General features: G+C 36.4%; 1 long non-coding RNA gene across 1 annotated transcript in view; it reads left to right on the top strand.

Annotated features, from left to right (window-relative positions):
• The window catches only part of LOC116565524, a 197,753-nt gene that overhangs the window by 21,759 nt on the left and 152,184 nt on the right, over positions 1-23,810 (top strand). The window contains exon 2 of the long non-coding RNA XR_004275483.1: positions 21,127-21,219. This is a non-coding gene — a long non-coding RNA (uncharacterized LOC116565524). The remainder of the gene's footprint in view (positions 1-21,126; positions 21,220-23,810) is intronic.

Here is a 23,810-nt window from a genome sequence, read left to right as displayed (position 1 = left end):
GGAAGCCAATAATCTTCCCCTATGCAAGATTAGCATAACTTGGAAGGATCATGTGAAGCTCCCTATTTTGTTTTCTAGGTGGAGAATAGAGGGAGGAAAACAATCATGGGGGAGGTCATCCATTAGATTGACCTGATAGAGCTGGTTTTCTTGAGAATGCTATAGCTAAGTTCAGAACAGAGCTAGGGCTATTTAATATTTCCAATATATTTATGTGTATGTGCATTATCTCAGGAAAAATAAAGAATAATTATGTTAATTTCAATATGTATTTGTTGGATATTTCAACTCAAATTTCTCTCTACTCTGTGATTACTTCTAAAAACAACCAACCAACCAACTTAAAATATCATAGAACCTAAGGTTACTAAAGCCTTAACAAAAGAAAAATACCCATTTTTCTCCCTTTGAGCATAGCTTTGTCTAGTTTGTTGCTTGTTTTAAAGCATTCCCTGCATGGAAACTGAATAGATGAGCCTTAAGCAATTTAGAAAAAGAGGTGAGCTGTCTACTGACAGTAGGTTTCAATAGGTTGTCTTGCTTTCACCAGTGAACTTGCTGTTCCCAGAGATATTTGCATATATTTAGAGTTCCTCATTCAGACAAACCAACCATCAATATTTGGAACCTAATATATCTTCATTAAATGCAAATGTTTTGAATCATTTAGGCAAAGATTAATACATTATCAGATTAGGGATAAAATGCACTATCCAAAAAGAATTTTCTAGTCATATTTATTGAATAATAATCATAAATAGAAGGATAAAAATATTCTGTCATTCATGGCAACATGGATGGAATTGAACATTATGTTAAGTGAAATAAGCAAGAAACAGAAAGTTGAACACCACATGTTCTCACTTGTATGTGAAAGCTAAAAAAAGTTGATCTCATGGATGTTCTAGTGTTCTACCTCAATCTAGAATGACTACAGTTAACAATAATATATGCTATAGCTTCAAATAGCTTAAAGTATATTAAGTGTTCTCAACACAAAGAAATGATAAATATTTGAGATGATGGTTATGTTATTACCCTAATCTGATAATTGTATGATATATGTATTAAAACTATGTACCCCATTCATACATACAATCATTATATATCAATTAAAAATAACCTAAAAATAAAATTAATAAAAAACGTTTTTAATCTTGGAACACTTAGCATTTCATAAACATTTGCTCAATACTGAAAGATGAATTTCCATTAGATTTTAAAATTAAAATTAGAATTAGCTAAATAAATAGCATGGCAAAATATTTTCAATGTTTTCATACTTTATATATTTTTCTTTTCACTCTAATTGAGCAAACTTTTTCAAAGACATCTCTGTCTACTAGTTATTCTAATAGTACATTTTAAATAGAACAACAGTATTAATGATACTTGAACACTATACATAGATCTTAATGGTTTTCAAAATGTTTCAATAACCATAGAAAACTATACAATTTTGTTGATTTAATTTTAATGCACATATTCAATACCTTACAGAGATTTTGAGGTAAAGTTTTCTGTATTGTTATTTGCTTGAATATAACATAGAAATATACATGCATGAATCTGTGGTATATCGTTTAAAAAACCTGTAGAAACTGATTGCCAACATTTGAAATATTTGCTTCCTAGAGTTATATATTATAATTGCCAAACTTATTCCATCAATGAAATTAAAATAACAACTAAAATTTTAAAAACAGTTATTGGCTATTTATTTTATGCTCTTTAGCCTAAGACTTAAGATTGACAAAATTATGTTTGGTTAGATAAGCTCTAACATCCTTAAAGCTAACAGTCTATATTTTCTGATTCATAATAAATAGCATGGACCTTGGGAATTTTATGGTTCTTCATCTGGGACTGAAAACTTTTGAACAGTTATGAAACCAGAGTTCATTGTACTTTCCTTTCACATCAGTTACCACAGTTAGTTATTATACATTTTGTGATTATTTAACTAATGTTTGTCACTCTAATATTTTATTACACTCACAAGGACAAATAATATACTTGTATTGCTTATTAGTTTCCACAGTACAAAGAACCATGCCTGTCACAAAGCAAGTACCCAAAAAGTGTTTATATGAAATGAATGAATCAACAAATGAATCATTGAAAAAAACCTTCCTCCTCCTGTAGAGAGAAAATTTCTTGTATTTAGAAGAGGCAGCCTGGGTCCTAAATACCCTGCCCCCATCCCTGGAGTGCACATATGATTCCAGAGTCTTCTGTTAGCTTGATCCAGATCTGTGGGTGTCACTTTTGGCTCCTAGAAGGGTCCAAGGAGATTGTCGGCATCACTGGAGGCTCATCATAGTAGAGTAATGAAATTTGCATCTATTCACAGAATAGAGTTGTCATGTATTAATAGCTGCTTATCAGTAACTAGCGCTACACTGACTGCCATTTCAAGTGGCTCCTCCCAATCTTTGAACCATTTATTTTTTTCCCCCAACAATCAATGGGTTTTTAATGGCAGTCTCTGAAGTTGCCAGCCTGGCTGTAATCTCTTTTGATCTAAGTTTCCTGATTTATCTACCAGGCTCTGGGAGAAAGTTTTGCTATCCTGGCAATCATCAAGAACAAATAACTCTAACCTTAATCCTCTTAAAATAAAGTTCCTTCTTATCTGCAGCTATAAGCTAAGATCTTCTGTAAAGACTTGGCTGAAAATAACCAACCCTGTGCATATGGCTTGAATGTTGACTCTCTGAATACCTGAACTCTCTGTGACCCTCTCAAGTAACTTCAGTATGGTTTGGCTGCTGCTGTAGATACCAGATGGTCAGGAAACACATCTCCTTTTTAAATGGATACTTAATAAATGCACATATATTTTTTTATTACTTTTAGCTGCCATAAAATTTTTCTTGGACAGAAACATTTCAGAAATATTCTATGCAATATTTTCTCAATCAATCTCTACAGAAAAAAATATCATATCTTGAATTAGATTCTTTGAATGAAAGGTAAGTGTAAAAAGCAACAAACTTATATTGAACACATATACTCTTTTGGGCACCATGCTAGACATTTCACATGCTTTGTAGCAAGAAAATCTTACTATTTAGACAATAACATCATATTGATCCATTATATTTTTAGCCATATTAATTCAAATGAACTATTTTTCTTGTATATAGCCCATAATTCTAGAGAGAGAGAAAAAAAAACACTAGGTGATATTGTTGTTACTGATGGATTTGTCTCCTCCTTGAAGAGGACAACAATGAATTATAGAGTGTCATCTTTTATATATAGGACTATTGGTCTACCCCCAGAGGGTTAAGCCACTTGGATCTGTTTATTCAATATCATCATTGATGTTTAGTGATCTTGTACTTGGTTCTCATTTTCTTATTCCTTGTAAAGTATTTTCAATACAAACATTACTGTTTGGCCGTATGACTCCTTTCTGAGATTCAGTTTAATAGACTGCCCAATGAAAGCATTATCAGTCGTATCACTATTTTGAGAATTCTGAAAAATATAAACTCATCATTAAAAAATTTCTGGGACTGATGCAGTGCTTTGTCACATAAATAAGATCGGGGAGTCATGTCATGTATGCTAGGTACCTCCAATCTAGGTGAGAGACGATTGTAGAAAATCAATCTTGGTCTATTTCAAGATTTGTTCTGAAGTCAGCCTGGTACCCAATAAGAAGATATATATTCTATTATTTCTCTTCTTCACTCTCCCAATGAAGAAAGATTGTTATGGTTTGAATGTGTCCTCCAAAGTTTATGTGTTGAAAGCTTAATCCTCAGTGCAACAGTGTTTAGAGGTGGAATCTTTAAGAGATGATTAGGTCATGATAGCTTTGCCCTTATGAATCGATTAATGCTATTATTTTGGGAGAAAGTTTCTTATAACTGGAATGAGTTTTTAATAAAAGAGTGGGTTTAGCCCCCTTCACTTTATTCCTATCTCTTATATATGTCCTCTTGTTCTTCTGCCTTCCACCATGGGATGACACAGCAAGAAGGCCCTCACAAGATGCAATTCCTTCAGCCTTAGACTTCCCAGTCTCCAGAAGTGTGAAAAATGAATCTGTGTTCTTTAAAAATCACCCAGTATCATGTATTCTTTTAGAGCAACATAAAATGGACTAGGGCAGTAAATTGGTAGCAAGAAGTAGACTATGAGCAATAGCTATAATAAATACCTGAAAACGTGGAAGTGGCTCTGGAGCTGGGTAATGGGTAGAGGCTGGATGAATTTGGAGGATCAGGCTAGAAAAACCCTTGATTGCTATGAATATAGAGTTAACAGTGATTCTGATGATGGGTCAGAAGAAGTGAATAAAGGTAAGAAAAGCATGGGATTTCTTAGAGATTACTTAAGCGATCAAGATTAGAACATTGGTGGAAATGTGGACAGTAAAGGCTAGTGTAATGAGGTTTCATGTGGAACCGAAGAATAAGGTACTGAAAACTGGAATAAAGACCATTCCTGTTATACAGCTGCAAAATGCTTGTCTGAATTGTGTTCATGCCCTACAGCGCATTCTGAAAAGCAGAACTTAAGAGCTGTGAATAAGAATTTCTGGCAGAAGAAACATCTAAGCAGCAAAGCATTCAAGGTGCTGCATGGCTTCTTTTGGCTGCTTACAGTGAAATGAGAGGGGAGAAATGCTTTAAAGATGAAATTTATAATTAAAATGCAAGTAGAATGGGAAGATTTGGAAAACTCACGCTGGCCATGTAAAGAATAAAAAAAATCCCCACGTATTCAAGAGAATACTAAAGGTGTGGTCAAGCAACTGTTTATTAAAGAGATCAATGTGGATAGGAGGAGGCTAGGTTCTACTCATCAAGACAATGAGAGGATGTCCCTAAAGTCATTTCAGAGATCTTCAAGGCAAGTTATAATGTTGAAGGAAAGGTTTCCAGAAAGGCTGAAGACTTTAGCATTCACTATCAACTGTCTGCTTCCCAAACTCCAGGCTAGTGCTCCTCAGCCACTCCAGCTAGGGCTTAAGCCAGCTCTGGTGCGGCTTTAGCCACCACTCTAAAGGGTAAAAGTGGTCAACCTTGGGGACATTCACATGGTACTAACTCTGTAGGCTCACAGGGTGCAAGAGGTCTGTTAGCATGGCTTTCGCCACCTAGATTTTAAAGAATGTAGCAGACAGCTCAGGGTTCAGGCAAAAACTTGTCACAGGGGTTTAGTTGGTACAAAGAGTTTCCACTAGAGCAATGCATAGAAGAAGTGTGATTACAGGACCACCACAGAGAGTCCCATGCCACTAGGGCAATGCCCATAAAAACTGTAGAATCAGGAATGCCTTACCTCCAGCCTGGGAAAGGTATAGGTATGAGAGTCCAACCCATCAGAGCTGCTTGGTGGGCTGAGCCCAGCAAAGCCATAGGAGTGAGGCTGCTTAAGTTTTGGGGTTCCAGCACCCACTCCAATTTGCCCAAGATGCAGGAAATAAAGTCAAGAAAAATTATTGTAGTGATTTAAATTTAACGTTATTCACCTTGTTGGGTTTTGAAATTACTTGAGGTTAGTTATATCTTTCTTCTGGCTTATTTCTCCATTTTGGAATGGGAATGTCTATACCATGCCTATTCTGTCATTGAATTTTGAAAGTAGACAGCTTATTAATTTCACAGGCTCAAAGGTTGAGAATAATTTGCCTTCAGATGAAATGTGCCTTGAGTCTCCTCCCACATGTCTGATTCAGAAGAGACTCTGGATTTTGGATTTTTGTGTTGATGCTACAGCAAGTTAAGACTTTGGAGGAAGGAGGCAAGATGGCTGACTAGAGGCTGCCAGGAGGAATGTGTGCCACTGAAGGACCAGGGCATTGGGAAGACTGGCACACTCCTAGCTGCTCTTCAGAGGGAAGGCATTGAGAGAAGTCAGAAGAGGGAAGACATACATGTTGGGCTGAAGGGGTAGGAAGCTGGGAACCCTGCAGGGGCTACCACAACTGGGATTCATTCCTGGCCCCCAGTAGCTCCAGAGGAAAGGATGAGATGAAAGATCAATGATCAACCCACTCTCTCACCATAGGCCTCTGGAATCCCGGCAAGAGGAGACCCTTTAGCCACCATGGACGCTTGAGTTGGCAGGGAGATCTGATTAGAGAAGTGGTAGGGGCAGAATTCCAGGCAGCAGGGAGCCCAGAGGGTTTGGTGTAGGAGCATCTGTAATGGAACAGAGCCAGGGACACCCATCCATCCAGGATCTGCTTGTTCCCATGGGAGATTTTAGCCTAGGGGAACTGTCAGACCTGAACTCTCCAGGGTAGTCTTGCCCATGAGACAGGGCCAGTCCGAACTGAGCACCCATGAGTCTGCTGCAAACCAAACCCAAAGCTAGTAGAAGTAAATAAATAATCAATATCAGAGCTGAAATGAAGGAGAATGAGACATGAAAAAGCATTCAAAAGATCAAAAGCCAGAAGCTATTTTGTTTAAAAAAATAATAATAAATAAAATAGATGGACTGCTAGCTCAACTAATAAGAAAAGAGAAGATCTGAATAAACACAATTAAAGACAAAAAAGGTGATATTACCACTGACCCCACAGAAATACAAATAACAATCAGAGGCTACTATGAATAGTTCAGTGCAAACAAACTAGAAAATCTAGAAGAAATGGGTAAATGTCTAGACACACACTCTCCCAATACTGAGCCATGAAGAAATTGAATCCCTGAACAGACCAATAAAGAGTGCTAAAATTGAATCAGTAATAAATAGCCTACCAACCCACAAAAGCCCAGGACCAGATGGATTCACAGCTGAATTCTACCAGATGTATAAAGAAGAGCTGGTATCATTCCTACTGAAACTTCTCCAAAAAACTGAAGAGGAGAGACTCCTCCTTAACTCATTCTACAAGGCCAGCATTATCCCGGTACCAAAATCTGACAGAGACACAACAAAAAAGAAAACTTCAGGCCAACATTCTTGGTGAACATTGACACAAAAATCCTCAATAAAACACTTGCAAATTGAATTCAGCTGCACATCAAAAAGCTAATCCACGACAATTAAGTAGGCTTCATCCCCAGGATTCAGGATTGGTTCAACATAAGCAAATCAATAAATGTGATTTAACGCATAAACAGTACTAAAGAAAAAAAGCACATTATTTTCTCAATAAATGCACAAAGCCTTTCAATAAACGTTAACATCCTTTCATGTTAAAAATTCTCAATAAACTTCAAGTGTTGAAGGAATATACCTCAAGATAATAAGAGCCATCTATTAGAAGTTAGCAGTCAACATCACATGGGAAGGGGTAAACCTGGAAGCATTCTCCTTGAAAACTGGCAAAGACAAGGATGCCTTCGCTCATCACTCCTATTCAACATAGAATAAGTCCTGGCCAGAGCACTCAGGCAAGAGGAAGAAATAAAGAGTATCCAAATAGTAAGAGATGAAGTCAAACTATCCCTGTTTGCAGATGACATGATTCTATATCTAGAAAAGCCCACAGTCTTTGCCTAAAAGTTCTCTTAGCTGGTAAACAACTTCAGCAAAGTTTTGAGATACAGAATCAATGTACAAAAATCACTAGCATTCCTATACACCAATTACAGCCAAGTGGAGAGCCAAATTAGGAACAATATCCCATTCACAATGACCATACAAAGAATCAAATATCTAGGAATACAGCTAACCAAGAAGGTGAAAGATTCTCTACCATGATAATTACAAGACACTGCTCAAAAAAATCAGAAGTGACACAAACACATGGAAAAACAACCTATGCTCATGAATAGGAAGAATCAATATTATTAAAATGGCCATACTATCCAAACCAATTTATATATTCAATGCTATTTCTGTTAAACTACCAATGACATTCTTCGCAGAACTAAGAAAAAAGTATTTTAAAATTCATATGGAACCAAAAAAGAGCCTTAATAGCCAAGACAAGCTTACGCTGAAAGAACAAATCAGTGCCTGACTTCAAACTATCCTGCAAAGTTACAGTAAGCAAAACAGCATGATACTGGTACACAAACAGACACAGACCAATGGAACAGAATAGAGAGCCCACACGCAAGGCTACACACCTATAACTATCTGATCTTTGACAAAGCTGACAAAATCAAGCAGTGGGGAAAAGACTCTGGATTCAATAAATGGTGCTGGGATAACTGGCTAGACATATGCAGAAAATTGAAACTGGAGCCCTTTCTTATACATTATATAAAATAAACTCAAGCTGGATTAGAGACTTAATTATAAAATTCAAAACTATAAAAACCCTAGAAGGCAGCCTAGGTGATACCATTCTGGACATAGGAATGGGCAAATATTTCATGATGAAGATGCCAAAAGCAATTGAAATAAAAGCAAAAATTGACAAACAGGACCTAATTAAACTAAAGAGCTTCTGCACATCAAAGGCACTACCAACAGAGTAGAAAGTCGATCCATAGAACAAGAGAAAATATTCATGAACTGTGCATCTGACAAAGGTCTAATATCCAGCATCTAAAAGGAAGTTAAACAAATTTGCAAGAAAAAGCAAACAATCCCATTAAAAAGTGGGCAAAGGGCATGAACAGACACTTTTCAAGAGAAGACATAAATGTGACCACCTAGCACAGGAAAAAAGCTCAATATTACTGATTGTTAGAGAAATGCAAATAAAAACCACAATGATACACCATCTCACACCAATCAGGTTGGCTGTTATTAAAAAGAGGAAATATAACAGATGCTGATGAGGTTACAGAGAAAAGACAATGCTTATGCAACACTGTTTGTGGGAGTATAAACTAGTTCAACCACTGTGGAAAGCAGTGTGGCAATTCCTCAAAGAGCTAAAAACAGAGCTGCCATTCAATCCAGCAATCTCACTACTGGGTATATATCCAAAGGAATATAAATTGTTTTACCATAAAGACACATGCATACATATGTTTATTGCAGCATGATTCATAAAAGTAAAGATGTGGAATCAACATAAATCCCTATCAACAATATACTGGATAAAGAAAATGTGATACATATATACCATGGAGCCATACTATGAAGCCATAAAAAGAAGATCATGTCTTTTGCAGGAACATAGATCGAGCTGGACGCTAGTATCTTCAGCAAACTAATGCAGGAACAGAAAACCAAACACTGCATGTTCTCACTGATAAGTAGGAACAAAGTAAGGAGAACATGGACACAAGGCAACAACAGACACCGGAACCTGCCTCAGGCTAGATGGGGGAATGAGAAAGAGAATCAGAAAAAATAACTATTGAGTACTAGACTTAGTATCTGGGTGACAAAATAATCTGTACAACAAACCCCCGTGACATGAATTTAATTATATAAGAAACCAACACATGTATCTGCAACCTAAAATAACAGTTTAATAAAAAGGACTTTAGAGGCTGCTGGGGTGGAATGAATATATGCTGTATATAGAAGAAGATGAATTTGGAGGGCCAGGAACCAATTTGACTGTGTTCTCAATGTTGGAAACTTAATCCTTAATGCAACAGTGTTGAAAGGTAGGACTTTAAGAAGTTCTGTCCTTGTGAATGAATTAATGCCATTATTGCAGGAGTGGGTTTCTTATCACCAGTGGGGCATCCTGACAAAGGGCGAGTTCAACCTTCTCTCAGCATTGGCTGTCTTGTCCTTTCATCTTCCACAATGGAATGATGCCACAAGGAGGCCCTCTGCTAGATGCAGACTCCTTGATTTTGGACTTTCCAGCCTCCAGAACTGTAGAAAATAAATCTCTATTTTGTATAAACTATCCAGTCTCAGGTATTCTGTTACAGTAGCATAAAGCAGACTAAAAGGTGTAATTTCTTATAATAAATGTGTTATATAAACTTATTTTTGGTGCACTATACATGATTGAAACTAACTTTTGTAGGTTAGATTAAAAATCTTAATATTATTCTTAGCATTGTTTCTATAGAAAAAAATTCATTCTTCCAGACTACTGAGTTTAAAATGAATTACTAATAACATAATCTTATTGCTTATATTTCCTTTTTAAAATAATTAACGTGTACTTTCTTTGACTCAGCAGTAATTCTACAATAACCTGGGGACTGCAGGTTCTGAAATGGATGACATCAGAATGGGTTTATGGTATTTACCAATGCAAGTATTTCTCTCTATTATATTGAAAAAAACTGAAAGAGAGAGGGAGAAAAGAACGAACGTAGAGCAATGACACACTCTCACCGAAATCTTAGGAACATCAATTTTCAAAACGTACTGGTAAATATGAGTTATAAACATAGCCTACATCTTCAGCATCTGGAAATAATCTTCAGTTGTTATATATCCCTTATACATGTCATGATTTAGAACTAAAATCTGAGTCTCAGAGAGAGTTCACTATGTCCAAAGTGCTGGGAGCTTGAATTATCCCCCTAAAAGCAATCATGCGTGTGGTTTACAGAACTTCAAAGCCAAGAGAGTAGCACCATATAATAAGCTTTCTGTCAGTGCTCTCTTTATGTATGTAAGTCAGGTCAAGCATGCAAGATGTCCATTACTGCTAATGAGAAAGGAACACAAAATAAAACTTGCTACCACTTAAAGTTGTATTAGTGTGCATAGCCTGGTTAAGAAGTCGAGACATCAAAAGGATCTAGCTTGCCTTCTACACCAAAGGCTATTTTTGCTACTTGAAACTATAGGAAGGCATACTTTTTTTCTGTGAGTTTTGATTTACAGATAGATTTTTCTGGACAAAATATGAACATCTAGGCAAGTGTACAGTGGGGAAAATGAAGGAGAATACATAATTGTTAGCATACTTCCACAACATAGTTTTTAAAGATGAGGGTAACTTTTTCATTAAGGGATGATAATCTTTTAGAGAACAACAAGATTGGTGAATAAATACAATGAATATTTAGTAGTCAGTAACTTTACTGTTGGTTAATATCTGGGAAAGATGGAGCATAAAGAGTAAAATGTTTCAGGTCAAAGAAATACATTCTCCTCTACGTTAATTTATCTTAGTTTCAGAAATTATTCTACTGACATGAAATAGCCTTTCCAAAAAGGTAAAGTAATATGCTAATTATCTCTGTTAATTTTAGAGGTTTTAATTTAAAATATTGATACAATCCAAAGATTAAGTTATAAAATATTTAACAAATGTTATAGGATGAGATGTTGCAAAGGGCTCAGTAGTAGGGGATATCATATTTTCCCTGAAGGTATTAGCACATTTGTTGCAGAAAAAGGAAATGCATAAAATAGGTGTAAAGGAACAGTAAAAGCACAATGCCCAATGCATATTGAGTGACACGGACCCTAAAATTAAGAATTCAGCATAGACTGTGGAAAGTTCATGGAAATTATTGTAATTATAATTTCTACAATTAAAAGTATATAGAATCTCTATTAAAATAGCTTTTTAAATCAATTAGCCTTCTAGTGCATAATGAATGAGTATATACAATCATTATTTGAGATCAGATAAGCATGATATCAGCTCATTCACTCAGTGGTGTATTCTTCAGTTGAACATTCTGGTCACTGTGATAATTTTGACAGTTACAGAGCCTCAACTTGCTTTTATTCTTGATCAAAAATAGATAATATAAATGTAAAATAGACCTTGAATTAAAAGCAGAAAGCATAAAGAGCACAATGTGAAAAACAAGTGAATCTTAATTGACGTGAAACGCTGATGAGCAAGAATCATCACATTCCTATTTTTGTTCATGTAGTCAATTTAAATGGATCCCATGACTTAATCTTGCTGGATTAGTGTGAAATTCAACATTACTCATTACTGGGTCTTCTGCTCATCTCCGCCACTGGCAGATACAGGTCTCAGATTTTCAGAAAGCACAATTGAGAAGGCCTTTCTGGTCTGTCCTTCTTGCTGGTTCATCTGAGGTGTTTATGTTCTGAGTCTTCTAATCAGTCAATTAATATCTACTAGTTTTGGTTCCACTAGTGTTTTGAGACCTTGGGGCCTGGACTCCAGCTTCCCCACTGGGTTTCAAAGCTTCCTGGGATGGTACCATGCATGTGTATGGTCTTACCCCATTCCACTTAAACCATAACTTCCTCCAGGTCTCAGGGCTACAGTGAGGAAGAAAAATGGTACTACCTTTAAACTAGTTTTACTTTCCTTTTCAAATATTTGTTGAGGCAATAGCAGAGGAAAGAGAACTTCACCATTTTATTTCAAATCAGCACATCTAAGAGAAACTGGTGGGGAGAAAGTCATAAAGCAGGGATACTCAGCATATGCTAGCATTCCAAATTTTGGCTGGTGTTAATTTCTAACAATGCATATACTGGAAATCACATAAAGTTAAAGTTATCCTTGAACGTCTCCTTAATTTCCAGTAGAGTATGGTACCCATTACGTGTATATTCAACCCTGTTCTAAAATGTTTATATGTAAGTAGTATAAACATTGGCAACATAAAAGCATTTGTGAATGGGATTTTAAGTTATCACATGAACGGACATTTTATATGTATATAAAATGTTCTCTCTCTGTCCTCTGCTGTTGCCTCAACAAATACTTGAAAAGGAAAGTAAACATTGTTTAAGGGTAGTACAATTTTATATATGTGTATACGTATACACACACACACACACACATGTAGAGCCTCTTTGTTGCATATATGCATACATGTATACATTATATGTCTGTGTGCCTATTTGCTTTCTATTTTGGTTGCTCTTTCTTTCACTTATCCTTTATAACCTGGAAAGTTTCATTTGTGTTGAATGAAATGTGACTATCAGCCACCTTACAACCTAAGCTCAAAAGGAAGACCAGCTCCTTTGGGAAGTTTAATTATTTAAAAGCATAAGCACTCTAGGCCTGTTTGGTGGTTCATGCCTGTAATCCCAGCATTTTGAGGGGCCAAGGCAGGCAGATCATCTGAGGTCAGGAGTTTGAGACCAGCTTGGCCAACATAACAAAACTCTGTCTCTACTAAAAAATACAAAAAATTAGCGGGGCATAGTGGTTAATGCCTGTAGTCCCAGCTACTTGGAAGGCTGAGGCAGGAGAATTGCTTGAACCCAGAGGCAGAGGTTGCAGTGAGCGAAGATCAGGCTACTGCACTCCAATCTGGGTGACAAAGTGAGACTCCAACTCAAAAATAATGATACTAATAAATACGTAAATTATAAGCATTTCTTCTCCTGAATACTGATGAAGAACAGAAGAATCTGCTCACTCACAATGCCCAGGTCCTTTTCCATGAACAGTCAAGACCCAGGGTTAAGGTGAAATGCAATGTCTTCTTGGCCAATTCAGACAATTTTAATGGCTTTGGACAAACCCAACGAGGCTTATCTCATTCTGTGATCCATTTGGTAAATCCTATATTAAAATCCTTTTGTGTGTAATCTCAGTTTCAGCAAGTGTGACATCATGCTATAGCCAATATGGAGTGAAGAAACGTTTAAACAAATATTAATATCAGAGGGGCCTATTATAGAAACAGAGCCAGAACAAGCTCTGATGAACTGTCTTGAATGCCAAGCTGAGAAATGTTTTGCCATGGCAGTAAGATGTTAACATTTCTATGAGATGACCACTAGGTGAAGAATAATTTGCTTGGTATTCTAATAGAGAAAAATAAAAATAAATTATGATGAAAGGTTATAATATATCAGAGACAATACCATGTCTCTGATAAGCTGTTTTTCAGAAACAGTATTTACGTATATAAGATGCCAGAAAATGAAATGTAGCCTATTTTGCAAGGCTGAAAGAAAAGTAAATGAAAATAGTATTTGGCACACACAGAAGATGTAGGAGAGTATTCTTCATAACCACGAGAGGTTAGTTAATGCTAGAGAGCATATTGGGCTTAGTCTTATTAAATGAGAGATAGAGCCTAGAACTGCAAAGGTAACGAGCTTTTTAGGTGTTTTTGTTTGTTTGTTTTTTTCCTGAACCTTACATGTCTCAGACTACTACAGAAACCAAGTGAGTGCATTGATTTTAACATGTTATTATTTTCTAAGTCATTTAGACTCCTTGAATTTAAATCTCCTATTCTGCAAAATAAGGAAAATTGTATCTGCAATAACTATATAATTTAGGGGAAGACTGAATGAGAAATCATATATAAAAAACACTTTTAAACTTAGAAGTGCCAAACAAATACCTGTTGCTGTGGTTGTTGAAACCTTTATTACCATTATACCTTGATTCCTTCCTCAAAATCTGTATTTCTTCTTCGGTGGTATGTAATGCATACACTGTGGAAGCCAGGTCCAATAGCCACTAATCTTTAAAAGGCTTAGAAGAATTTGTGTTCCAGTCAATGAAAAGTATTAAATCTGGAAGGGATTTTAGTGTATCTTTTCAGCACATCTAATTCAATGTTTTACAGATGAAAATGTTGAGAGCTAGAGATTTGAAATTATTTTGCTGAGTTTTTTTCATATTAGAAAATCAAAGACGATTATTTTAATTTTTTTAATAAAGTTATTCATATATTAGATGTGCAACCATGTGTATATTGGTTCTAAAATTCATTTGCTCTTTCTTTCCCACTTGGCAGACATGCAAAAAAAAACACCGTTAGTAGAGGGCTTGGGTCAAAGTTCCAGCTGGGTGTGGGAAGCAGCAAGAGGGTGAAAGTGTTCTGCCATCTGGGTTGAGTTTTTGGAGAGCTTAATCCTAAAGTCCTAGACAGCTGACATTTTTTTTTTTGAGATAACCCAGATCTTTTTTTTACAGATATCCTAGGATTCAGCAAAAATAGCTCAATATAAATATTCAAAAAATCTGCCACACGTTGATAGAGAATTTTGGCAAATAAGTAATCACAGATGGTACATATCACTGAATCTAAATAAAATCAACCATAGACTCAAAGGAAAGACCTATGATCTAAGAAATTAGAATAATATAGCTGCTCATTTTACATAAAAGCAAACTATGGCCATGAAATATTATTTTGCCTCCCAGAAGTTAGAGATTATGGAAGAATATCACCTAGATCTTCTCATGCATAATGCAGATCAGTTTTCACTTTACAGGATGCCAATTTTAAAACAACAAGCCTTCCCTGCAAAGTAAACTCTCATAGCCAATGTCAGCTTTGCAAAGAGAGTAGTTAACAGGCCGCTGATTATTCACCCTTCTAATATGTTATCAGACTGACAAAACATTGGAAGGTACTGAGAACAATCTGATATATTAGTGTTTTGAGGCATAATGTTTAATCTTCATTATGTTTATCTCTCCATCTTAACTCTAATCCTTAAAAAACTAGTCAAATTCCTCCAGTTCCTATGTCCTCAGGGTTATGTAATTTTAAGTGTCTGTTTTAGGTATAACATACATTTTTAATATAAAAATAGAAAGAAAGCTTGTATTTTAACATTTTCCTTATTTCAGTCTAACACGATTATTTTATCAAGTGACTTAAAATTTGTTGGTGAAAATAGCTTTTACAGAGTTACTTTATGTTGCTTTCCATGAAATCTTTTTATATCACAATGCACTACAAAAACCTCCTCTTAGTATGGTCACAAATAAAATATACAGTGGATTATCACACAGTCCAAAAAGGAACAAAACATGAAGGCATTGCATATGGGAAATCAGCCAACACATAAAACGCCAGCTCTGCCAGTGGCCAACACATGGATAAAGAGAAGTGTTGTTCACTAGGAGGAAAAGCAGTTTTGAATGATGACAATTGTGTACAAATGCAATAATGCAAGAGCCTTTTTCCCAATAAGAAATAGATGTGATTTGTTATGCTCTTAAGCTTTAAAGCTATTTTTGGCATACTGGAGAAAAATAAATATATTTCAAAAATGAGGTTGATCATCCATCAAATGTATTTTCTGATATAAAAATGCACAGAAGAGCTTTATTTGCAGTGGAGGAAAAACATTATAACTAGGATTTTACTTCATGCCTAAGGAAAAGTCTTCATTGCCAAATCAGGAATGAATGATGTTTGTTTTGTTGTTCATTACATTTTAAAAGTGAAATTAAATGATACTTGTAATGATAAATTCTTCATAGGAAAGACTATAAGAGAGTAGAGCTTTTTTATGTGTTATAAGAAAAATCACATACATTGTCAAGGTAAAAATAGGTTAATGTATTAATAGCTATTAAGTTGTCATACCACATCTTTTTTTTTTCCTTTTTGTTCTTTTCTCAACCTCTTGTGCATATATAATTATGCATGTTCATTTTAGATATTCATATGATATAAAATTAATACATTATTTTCAAAAGTCTATATGCAGCCAGTAAAGCCCAATTAACAGGATCATTTGTGAGATTCATTGTCTGTCTACCAAAGATCATTTTCTATTTTCTTCCTCTACAATTACTAAAATTAGTAAATACAAATATTATAAAATTTTAAAAACATATGAAGTTGTATATAAAGTAGGAGCATACCTAAATTGCAGAAATGCCAGAATACAGGCATAGAAGATTTAATTCGCTAGCAACATTATTTTAGGAAACTAAATTACTCAAGAAAAGTAAGATAAAAATTAACATTTAAAGACTTTCATATGAAATTTTCACTACTGAAACCAATGAGAGCAAAAAGCTTGCTTTGATTTGCATCTGACTCCAATAGCTTAAACATTATTTATTAAACCACACTTAATGTATTATTCCATTAGGTCTCTGACATGAAGGAGTTTGCCCTGAGTTAGGGAATTGAGATTTACTACTAAATAATATACAGGAATAAAATAATAAAAGTATTGCAATGAGTACATGAACAACTGCTAAATACCGACTGGTGAGTTCAAGGGAGAAGCTATTCTCCTTGGACTTTTACTTCCTGAGGAGTCTTTCTGGAGGTGGAACTTAGGCACTTTAACTGTAAGGCTGAAAGAAAGGAAAATACAAAGGGAACAAATTGGGCAAAGGGTGGAATATGAAGGTGCACTGAGGGCAGTCATTTGATTACAGTAATTACAAAGCAATGAGGCACATATAGTTGAAAAGATCATTTGGGCAGGAATGAGATTGATTAGTACAGTGCCTGATCAGTCCTTGATGAATTTAACTGATCTGATGATTTTACCCTAAACTTGCATTTTGCATTCAAGTAAAACATGTAGCTAGAGATCTCCTAGAATTTTTGGTGTTGTTTTTCCTCCTGACTGGCGCTGTACTGTGCCATGGCTACAGGATATTTGGTGGTTCTCCGATATTGCAAATATGTTTCCTCATACTAGATGGCATTAGTGTTCTTGCTTTTGTTTTTCATAGTTCAAGAGGTAATCCCAGTGTCATCTGCATTATTCAGACAGAGATTATATATATGTATTAAAAGGTACATATATATATATATATATATACACACACACACATATATATACACACACATATATATAGATCACCTTTTAAATACATATATATAATATACATAGACATATATATATATATAGATCACCTTTTAAATATGTTAGCCTTTTCTAACAGAAGAGAGTACAATTATGCTTTCCTGACTTCTTAATAAATATAAGAATTATTTCTACCTAAAATTAATAAGTGTTCTTAGAGATAAGCCACCAATACCACAGGTGAGATATATATATTTATATATATATATATTTATATATAAATATATATAAATATATATAAATATTTATAAATATATATAAATATTTATAAATATATATAAATATATATAAATATTTATAAATATATATAAATATATATAAATATAATATATGTGTGTGTGTGCGTGTGTGTGTGTATGTATATATGTATAGTACTAGGTGACCAGCACAGCCTTGTCCTTGTGATTTGTCGTGCATTTTCCCCTTCAATGCTTGGTGTCCATTGCCCTGAAGCCCCAGCTCCCTGAACACAAAGCCTATCTTTAAAGTGAACACAAATGACATGTTAATGGTTTGTAAAAACACAAAGTAGGGGGTTAATGACCATAGTTGAAATTAAGGACTTCATTTCCATCAGCTCAGCAGGGTTTGAAACATCCAAAGAAAGCTCAGGAATGAGGCCTTGCTAATGCACCTGCTTCCTGGCATGAGGGCAGCTTAACATTAACTTTCAGTCAATGATCCATAGCTCTCTTGAGGAAACTTACTATTCTTCAATTCACTGGGACGTGCTGCTCCCTACCAACTTACGATGGCTTCCTATTACTCGGATACCAGCTGGGAGCCTGATACCCAGTTAGGTTTTCATTTATGAGATGCTTGGATGATAATGGATGCCACAGTCAAGTAAAGATTTTTATTCATATCTGTGAGGTGATTATAGCCTGCTTCAGAAAGGGATGACTAGTGATTTGGACAGGGAGATGGTACCTCTGTATTTGCTTCCTCCCCTACCTCTCTAGATATATTTTCTTTCTAATGAACTCTTAACTATGCCACCCTACTCTTGAAACTATTCAATGGCTTACTGTTGCTTTTAGAATGGAGACTAATTTTCTTAACATGGGCTATCTCCTGCCTGCTTTGACCCCAGCTGACAGCTCTAGTATCTACTCATATTGAAATTTACTTTACTCTCTGTTCTTCTCTCAGAGTGTCTCTCTTTCAGAAAATCCGGGGTCCCTTTCTGGGCCCTGCCACAGGATTTTACATTTGTTGCTACAGTTTTCCAAAATGTTCTTGCCCCTTCTTCATGTAACTTACCCTTATCCTCGGGAAAGCTCTTCTCTGATCTCTCTAGTTAGGTCAAATAAAATGCTTCCTTGAGATAACAATAATAACATCATAAAACTCAGTTGTATTTATTAATATAATTTTTTAGTGTCTATTCTTCCTCTAGATGGTAAGTTCTGTGGAATCAGAGAAAGTCAGTATTGTTCACCTTGGATATCTGCTTACCTGGCACATTGACAAGCAAATAGAGGACACATTAAATATTTATGGAATATAAGGATATTTAGAAGAAATAAAATTACAGCAATGAAAAGCACCACATATGTGTGTATGTACATAAACACACACACGCACGCATATATAGTACTTTTACAATTAGAGGATTATAGAACACATCAAAGAATGTTAGAACATGAAAATGAGACACTAGACTATAAAGATAGTAGGTCTTTTCGGAAAAAGATTGAACAGCCAAAAGAATGAGAATTGAATCAAAAGAAAAACACAGCAATTAAAGCTGGGATCACAGTAAAACATTATTTTAAATTTCTTACATTGATCATATAACCTACAATTTATGCAAATCTGATACATTCTTATAGGTTATTAAATTGCATGGTTAGAGCTAAATCTGTGGCATGGAATTATCGTGACACAGACTAAATGCATTGCATGCTTAAAGATCACCTTTTAAATAATATGTCAGCCTTCTCTGACAGAAGAGAGTAAAATTATGCTTTCCTGACTCTTAATAAATAGAAGAGTTATTTCTACCTATAATTAATAAGTGTTCTTAGAGGTAGATAAGCCACCAATACCACAGGTGATGCTAATTCAAGGTTAAAATAAAAATCCTGGTCTTTTTTTCCCCCCAGTGTAAGACCCGTGACAGCCGTATGCTAGCATACAGCAGGTATGTGCTGCATCTCAAATATCCCTAGTTTCACTTTCTTCCTTCTGATCAAGGACAGATTTAATTTGTAGGCCCTGCCCTTGTCACTGTTAAGCTGACATGAATAAGAGGACCCATTTCAAAATGATTTTAAGTTTTCAAAAAATGAAAGCATATAGAATATACTCCAAAAAAGTTTGACCTCAGAACACTGCTTCATACCAACGATACTTAATATGGTCTGGCTCTGTGTCCCCACCTGAATCTCATCTCAAATTGTAATCCCTACATGTTGAATGAGGGACCTGCTGGGAGGTGATGGGATCATGGGGGAGGCTTTCCTCCTTATTGTTCTCATTATAGTGAGTGACTTCTCATGAGAACTGATGGTTTAAAAGTGTTTGGTAGCTCCTTCCTCCCTCTCTTTCACTTCTGCTGCCGTGTAAGATGTGCCTTGCTTCCCCTTCACCTCCCACCATGATTGTAAATTTCCTGAGGCCTCCCTAGCCATGTAGAACTGTGCGTCAATTAAACCTCTTTCCTTCATAAATTACCCAGTCTCAGGCAGTTATTTATAGTAGTGTGAAAATGGACTAATATAACATTTAATATTTTTAAAAGCCAAATCATTTTCTGCTTAATCATGTAATACAAATAGACAGTTAACAATAGGAAAATCACCATGAAAATGTGTGTTCTGCAGTATCATCTACTTTATTTCACAACATACTACGTATACACTGATAGTGCGGTTTGGATGTGTGTCCCCTCCAAATCTCATGTTGCAATATGATTCCCAATGTTGGAGGTGGGGTCTTGTGGGAGGTGACTGGATCATGGAGGTGGATTCCTTATGAATAACTGGACACCATTCCTTGGTGATAATTGAGTTCTTGCTCACTTAGATCTGGTTCTTCAAAAGAGTTTGGGACCTCTCCCATTTTTCTCTTGCTCCCTCTCACTATGTGATATGCTGGCTCCTCTTCCCTTCTACCATGATTGTAAGGCTCCTGAGGGCTTCACCAGAAGCTAATGTTGGAACCATACTTGTACAGCCTGCAGAACTGTGAGCCAATTCAACCTCTTTTTATAAATTACCCAGTCTCAGGTATTTCTTTACAGCAATGCAAGAGCACATTGATACAGATAGACATGTATATCAATGTTAATTGCCAGGTCTGTCCCATAGACCCTGGCCGACTGACGGATGAAATGAGTACTCAGACACAGGTATGTGGTGTAAGAGCAGGTAGGGGAACTCCTGGCTCTAGTGGCCAAAGTGCAGCAGCCCTGAAAAGCTGGAGCTGCTTACTTTTATTCAGTGCAGGCACAATGCTGAAAGCCTGAGGCAAATGCAATCTGCAGGTAATTAACATTTATTGTTCCCCCTTTGCGGGAGCAGTCACTTGCAGGGATAATGGAAGGTCAGTTCCTGGACAACGTAAGTAACAAGCGTGTTAAGATAAATTCCCCTACACTCCCTTGTACTGTACCTACTCCTTGCCCTCCCCCTCAGGGTTATAGAGCAGCTGCCTTCAGCGATTCTCCCCAGAGCTTTGCAGAGCCTTCTGACCTTCCAGAAGGACTGTACCTTTCCCTATAGTTCCTCCCACCACTCTGACTGATCTCCTAAATCTCCCCATTTTCTCTTTTTTTCCCATCAGGTTTGGTTAATTGAAGAGTACAGATGTGCGCAGCACCAGGCTTGACAAGGGCAGTGGTTACAGCTTGTGTTCCAGCTTTGCATCCTAGAACCAGTAGGTAACATGACAAACATAAGCATAATCAGTAATATTGTTTTCAATCAAAGAGTGACCCCCAGGAGTGGGGGTCTATCCAGGAGATGTGTTTTTGCACATTGTTCTATAGGCCTGTTACTGAGGAACCCCACCAGGGGTATGTTAATTCCTCATAGCCAGTCAGTCACATTGTTAGAGACTGGGAAGGGGGTGTCTGCCCAAGTAACAGGGCAGAAAAAAGGTGGATCTAGAAGATGGGCAAAATAGAGGGTAGCAGGTGCACGCTGCAGGCAGAGTGAGAGAATAAGAAACGTTAATACACTACAAGAGTTGCAATGTACAATAGCATAGCAAGGAACAAATTATCTGGAGTGAATGGTGTTTGTGTCTGGAGCAGGATTCACTCAGCCTCCTGAGTTTTCTTCTGAATCCCCCAGGTAATGTCTAGGGCCTATGTCATCTGAGGAAGCCATATTGTCCAGGGCTACAAGCCCTGCAGGATCATTTCCTTCATTTGTGGTACTGGGTTACGTCCTTGCCACACCATGGTAAGGTTTGATATATTGTGTTGGAATCCAAAGAGGACCTGAGGGAGTGTGAACACAAACGTATCGCCTTCTCCAAGTTAGCAATTATGTGGACATTACTATTCACATCTTTCCATAAAAACAAAGATTTTATATCTTGAGTGATTTTTGCAAATTGCTTTTCTATAACTGATTAAAATTATCTAAATTTAAGACATTAAAGGTAAATAAGGCTTTTGCCAATAGTGTTGCAAGGTCCTTACTCCTATTTTCCCTTTTTTGTTTTCTGAGCATATTTTTAAGTGTGGAGTGGGCATGTTCTACTATGGCCTGTCCTTGCGGGTTGTACGGGATACCCGTGGAACGTTGGATGTCCCATGTGTGACAAAATTGGTGTTAGCCGGACCATTATTAGTTTTAATCTTAGTGGGCTGCCCCATAAATGCAAAAGTTAAGAGAAGATGTTTAATAACATATTGGACTTACTTTCCAGGAAGAGCATGTGTGCTAGTCAGGTGGAAATAGATATCATCAGATACATGTACATATCTTAGTTTTCCAAATTCAGGGACGTGTGTGACATCTGTTTGCCATAACTTATTCGTTTCTAGTTCTGTAGGGTTAACACCTGTTGAAGGAGGGGATGTGCCTGTGAGGTGGCAATCTGGACATTGCAGGATAATTTGTTTAGCTAGTCTTTGGGTAAGTTGAAATTGTTTAGTTAAGTGCCTCCAAATTTGGTGGAAAAATGGATGTGATTGGGTAGCGTGGTCAAGCAGTGATGTCACAACCTGCAGATCTGCTTGATCATTGCTATACACTAGTGGACTGGGCAACAAGCTATGGGCCCGAATGTGTGTAATAAAAATAGGATGTATATGTCGATCAGCAATTCCGAAGTTAAAGAAACGGCACATAGGGTGGGCTCAAGAGTGAACTTAATGAGGGCTGTTTCAAGCTTTTGCAATAAAAAATTGCAGTAAGCAGAGTCACTAACAGTCTTGATGGGCTGAGCGGAAAAGGTTTCCAGAGTCAATATTAGCGCTCCAACCTCAGCGCTCTGAGTACTAGTAAATTCAGACCAACAGAGAGTTATGCAGTTCCCACCAGATAGCTGCTTTTCCATCTTTACCAGAGCCATCAGTGAAAAGCATTAAAGCGTTAGGTCTAGGGGAGTGAACTACTTTTGTAGGCATAAGTACAGGAACATGAGCTAAGAGCTGGAGTCGTTTGTCAGTGGAAGGGCGTGTTCTATATGGCCTGCATAATCAGAGAGTGCTATCTGAAGGCCTAGATAGAGGGACAGGACAGCTTCCAATCGTTTTTTACTCAAAGTTATTCTTATGACTTCAGGGTCATAACCTTGCACTTGATTGCATTGTTTGCAGCCTGTTTGTGCCTGCAGTGAATAAAAGTAAGCTGCTCCAGCTTTTCTGGACTGCTGCATTTTGGCCACTAGAGCCAAGCTGTCCCCTACCTGCTCTTACACCGCATACCTGTGTCTGAGTACTCATTTCATCTGTTGGTTGGCCAGGGTCTGTTCCTTTCTCTATAGTTTCTCCCACCACTCTGACCAATCTCCTATAGTTAACAAAGATGAAAAGACTATTAGTTTTTTATAGTGAGATCAAGTCACATTTACTAAATAAAAACAAGTATTTCTAGTGATAAATTTTAATAAAGCTTTATGACTACCTGTATCAATTTTTGGGATACATGTCTAGTTCTTATGGATATATAGAACCACATTTGCAATAAAACAAATATAAAAATGTTATTGATTGTGGCTTCTTCCATTTCGAGACTCAGGTTACTAGAATGGTAAATTAGAGTTTAGAAACAGGAAACCTTAAAACTTTTTTTTTCTTTAAACCCAATTGCCTTCCTATACTTTGAACTCCTCAAGTGCAGGGCCTTATTTATTTTCATGTTCCATCTCTGAATGAAATAACTGATGCTAGCAGCTATAACAAACAACATCAAAATCTCAGGAGCTTAACAAAATAAAAGTTCCTTCTTGCCCACAAATTAATCCAGTCCAGATACTACTGGGAAGGCAGATGCTTGGGTAACATTGTCGAG

Source organism: Sapajus apella, unplaced genomic scaffold, assembly GCF_009761245.1.
Source record: "Sapajus apella isolate SASKATOON/1434 unplaced genomic scaffold, GSC_monkey_1.0 scaffold40, whole genome shotgun sequence".
NCBI classification, from domain to species: domain Eukaryota; kingdom Metazoa; phylum Chordata; class Mammalia; order Primates; family Cebidae; genus Sapajus; species Sapajus apella.
The sequence above is the reverse complement of the archived record's forward strand: the minus strand, read 5'-3'. Positions and strand labels throughout refer to the sequence as shown.